This window comes from Primulina tabacum, chromosome 3 (assembly GCF_025594145.1).
Source record: "Primulina tabacum isolate GXHZ01 chromosome 3, ASM2559414v2, whole genome shotgun sequence".
Classification (NCBI taxonomy): Eukaryota; Viridiplantae; Streptophyta; class Magnoliopsida; order Lamiales; family Gesneriaceae; genus Primulina; species Primulina tabacum.
The window spans coordinates 24,611,986-24,617,306 of NC_134552.1; positions in this window are offsets into that span (position 1 = coordinate 24,611,986).

Sequence of the window (5,321 nt, forward strand, 5' to 3'; positions counted from 1 at the left end):
AAAAAAAATAATAAAAAAAATTTTTAATTTTTTTTAAAAAGGACACGGACCCCGTGTGAGGGTCCGTGTCGGGGTTCCTGCAGATGCTGGAAACTCTCATTTTGAAGGAAAAATGGACACGGACTCCGTGTCGGGGTTCGAGAAGGGGTCCGGGTAGCCTTTGGCTTGCAAACTCGCGAAAATTCATTAACTTATTGATTCATTCTTCCAATCCAAGCCTAGGGACCATGAAATAACACCTCAAGACTCATCCTAGGATGATATTGCATTGATTCAAACCCGTATAAACACATCCCAAACGTCCCCAAGAATCGACAAGCAACTTCAATACGACAATAACCCGTAATTCGACATCATTTCGCTTCCTACGACTTCTATTACATCCCAAGCCATTCCCTACCCAAACGAACCACCAAATAACACCTAAATACACCTCATAACATATCTATCTAAATGCAGTAGCACAAGCCCAGTGGTGCCCAACGAAGCCTGCAACAATACAACTTCAAGAACGCATTTTCAGATAACGCAGTTTGAGCAGTCCCATGGAAATGATCATAACTCACTCATTTCTTATCCAAATATTTCGAATTTACTGTCAAATCCAAGGTATCAAAAAGTTCTACGTTTTATATATTGAAAGTTTTTCTAGAAAATCGATCGAAAAGTCGCAGTATTTAACATGACAGCAAATTTTGAGTTTTCAGATCTAAAATCATTTCAAAATCGATCCAACAAATTTTTTCTCAAACTTTTTACAACATACATGGATTTTGACGCATAATAAACATAAGAACATATAATATAACAAGATCGATGAAGAAACAAAAGATTATACATGCCTTTTGATAATTGAAATACCGAAATGACGATGCCGAAGAGGGAACGGTGCGAGGATTGATCCGGGACGAATATGAAACGATTTTTTTCAACAAAAAATCATGTAAAGTCGCTGGAAAATTCGAAGAAGAGGGTGGCGGCTGGGGAGGATAATAAGAACCCTAGTTATGCTCTCAAAAATTAAAACAAGACAATGAAATATGTGTGTGTGTGTTTCGTATGTGTAGTGTGTGTGTAAAAGTGTGTGTGCGTGTGTTTACTTAAGTTAAGGGGAATAGATATTGCTTAATTAATAATTAACAACTAATTAAAATACTAACCTTCCTCTAACTTTAAATAACATCTCTTAATTTAAAATAAAATATACAAGTGACAAATCTTTAAAACTTTAGTCATAAAATCACCTAATAATTAAATTAGACTTTTAAAATGCTAAAAATGAAATAAATATTTTAAATTGCCCCAAACCCAACATAAAATAAAATACCACATTTTAAAAATTGTCAGAATCGTCGCCGGTCTCTTTTCCTCGATCCCGCATTGAATAATCGCATGAAACATGTAACTAAAGAAAATATTTATCGTGCATCTCATAAACATAAATAATTAAAATAATGCAATTTAAATAGATCATGCATCGCTATAAATCATTTTAAACTTGAATAAATAATTTAACAATTAAATAAATACATGAGATTTACGTGTACTGATTTTGAGCTCAACAGTTCCTCCCCCACTTATATAAATTTCGTCCTCGAAATTAAATATTACCAAACAACTCCGGGTAGCGATTTCTCATATCTGCTTCTGTCTCCCAAGTGGCCTCCTCCACTGCTTGATTCAGCTACCGGACTTTGACCAACTTGGTTACCTTGTTCCGAAGTCTCCGCTCCTGTCTGTCTAGGATTTGGACGGGTCTTTTCTCATATGACAGATCGGTAGAAGCTGCAACGGCTCATAACTCAAAACATGTGAAGGATTTGCTAGGTACTTCCTCAGCATCGAGACATGGAACACATTGTGTACTCCGGCCAGATTCGACGGTAAGGCTACATGATAAGCTAGTGTCCCAACTCTGTCAAGAATCTCAAACGGTCCAATAAACCTCAGACTAAGCTTGCCTCTCTTCCCAAATCTCATAACACCCTTCATGGGTGCTATCTTCACGAAAACGTGATCACCTACGGCAAACTCTAGATCTCTTCTCCTCTTGTCAGCATAGCTCTTTTGACGACTCTGGGTGGTCTTCATCCTGTCTCGGATCTTGACCACCACATCTACAGTCTGCTGAACCATCTCTGGACCCAGTTCTGATCTCTCACCGACTTCATCCCAATGAATCGACGATCTGACTTCCTCCCATACAATGCCTCGTAGGTATCCATGTCAATAGATGATTGGAAGCTATTGTTGTATGTAAACTCCACAAGAGATAGCTTCGATTCTCAATTCCCATGGAAATAAATAACACATGCTCTCAAAAAATCCTCCAAAATCTGAATCACTCGCTCAGACTGGCCATCTGTTTGAGGGTGGAATGCTATACTGAATTACAACTTCGTCCCCATGGCTGCGTGTAAGCTCCTCCAAAAGAACGATGTAAACCTCGGGTCCCTGTCGGACACAATAGAAACAGGGATTCCGTGCAATCGAACTCTCTCCCTGATATAGAGCTCTTCATACTGCGTCATGGAGAAAGTCATCTTCACTGGCAAGAAGTGTGCCGACTTAGTGAGTCGATCCACTATAACTCAAATAGCATTGGATCCTCTGACTGACCTCGGCAAACCCACAACGAAGTCCATAGTGATATTCTCCCACTTCCACTCGGGGATAGGGAATGGCTTAAGTATTCATGCTGGCCTCTTATGTTCTGCCTTCACTTGTTGACAAGTGAGGCATTCAGACACAAATCGACGGATGTTCCGCTTCATACCTGGCCACCAATACAGAATCCATGTGCCTCTGTCAGAACATCCTCCCTGATCGAATCAACATAGGACATGAACATCCTTCCTCTGTATTTTACAATACCATCGGACACTGTGTAGAGTACACTGCCCCTGTCTTCATCCTTCAGTCTCAATTTTGGTAATTGCTCATCTGAAGGCTGACCTTTACGGATTCGGTCAAACAAAGAAGATTGGACTATCAGATTAGACAGCTTAGGAGCTCTGCCCTTAGGATAAACCTCTAACCCAAATCTCTGAATCTCTGACTGAAGAGATCCCTGTACTGACAGTTGTGCTACGACTACAACTTTTCTGCTCATAGCATCTGCCACAACATTAGCTTTCCCCAGATGGTAGCTAATTTCACAATCGTAGTGTTTTACCAACTCCAACCACCGTCTTTGTCTCATATTCAGCTCTTTCTGCGTGAAGAAATACTTGAGAATCTTGTGATCAGTAAATATTTGGCATTTCTCGTCATACAGATAGTGTCTCCATATCTTCAACGCAAAGACAACGACAGCTAACTCAAGATCATGAGTCGGGTAATTCTTCTCATGCACCTTCAACTGTCTGGAGTCATAAGCTATAACCCGACCATGCTGCATCAAAACTGCGCCAAAACCGAGCTTAAAAGCATCTGTGTATAGCACAAAATTGCCTTGACCTGCTGGCATGGCTAACACTGGCGCTGAAATAAGAGCTTTCTTCAAAGTATCAAAGCTCTTCTGGCATTCACCACTCCACACGAATTTAGCATTCTTCTTGGTCAATGAGGTGAGTGGCACTGCTATCGAAGAAAATCTCTGAATAAATTTTCTGTATTAGCCTTCTAAGCCTAGGAAACTGTGGATCTCTGACGCATTCTTAACCCATTCCTTAACCGCTGCTACCTTAGCTAGATCCACCTCAATACCACTGCTAGAAATTACATGACCCAAAAACGATACCTTCGCTAACCAAAATTCACACTTACTGAATTTTGGAAACAACTTGTGTCTCTACAAAAACCTGCAACACTGTACTCAAATGCTGAACATGCTCCTCATGGCCTTTCGAGTAAATGAGAATGTCGTCAATGAACACTATGACGAACTGGTCTAGGTAGGGCTGAAATACTCGATTAATGAGATCCATGAAAATTGATGGAGCATTCGTCAGTTCAAACGGCATTACTAAGAACTCGTAGTGCCCATATCTAGTGCTGAAGGCTGTCTTATGAACATCGGCATCCTTTACCTTCAGCTAATGATACCTCGACCGAAGATCTATCTTAGAGAACACTATAGCTCCCTGCAACTGATCGAACAAATCCTCGATCCTTGAAAATGGGTATTTATTCTTGATCGTTACCTTGTTCAGTTCTCGGTAATCGATACACAGCCTCATGCTCCCGTCTTTCTTCTTCACAAAGAGCACTGGTGCACCACATGGTAAGAAACTAGGGCGGATAAATTATTTGTCTAGAAGCTCCTGAATCTGCTGCTTGGGCTCTAACATCTCAGCTGGAGCTAACCGGTACAGTGCCTTAGAGATTGGCACAGTGCCTGGCAAAAGATCAATTTAAAATTCGACCTCTCTCTCTGGTGGGAGGCTTGTGACATCATCTGGAAAGACGTCAGGAAAATATCTGACTACTGGCACATCAGCTATTGATGGAGTGGATACGTCAGGTGCAGTTACAATGCTGGCTAAGAAATCCTGACAACCCTTGTGAATAAGTCTCCGTGCCTTCATGCAAGAGATCATGTGAGGAAAACTCCTCCATCTCGCTGGCTCAAAGAGAAACTGCTCCATGCCCAAAGGTCTTACTAACACTGACCTTTTCTGGAAATCGAACTCTGTTCTTTGTCAGCCAGTCCATTCCCAAAATGATATCAAATTCTGGCATCGGCAACACGATCTGATCGGCATACACTAGGTGGCCCTGCAGTTCAAGATCGATGTCTCTGACCACGCTAGTAGCTGATAATTCTTCACCTGATGGGACTGTCACTGAATAGATCACGTCGAGTCCAATAGACTTGACGTCCAGATGATTATCGAACGTCTCCAAAATAAAAGAGTGGATGGCCCCTAAATCTATCAAGGCCTTCGTGGAGACTCTTTTTATAAAAATTTTCCCTGAGATACGTTGGTACAACACAAAAACTTATATCCCAAAAATTCTAATCTTAACCTCAAGCACAGTAGAAAAATATCTACCCAAGTCACTAAAATACTATTAGCACACTAATAATCCCAAAAATCAAATTCAAACCATGCATGGAAAAATAATATGGTGAATAACTAAATAATTTTACCGGTTAATAATGTCGTGTCTGGGTTCGCCTCCTGAGCATGCATGACGAATACTTTGGGTTGGCTGCCTCCACTGCGGGCACTATTTTAACATGTGATCGCTGGCTCCGCACTTAAAGCACTTGCCCGATCCATATAAACACTGTCTCGAAAGCTGGCGGTGGCACTTTGGGCACACCGGATACTCACCCGACCTCTGGGGAGCCTTCTGCTGTGGAACAGGACCCT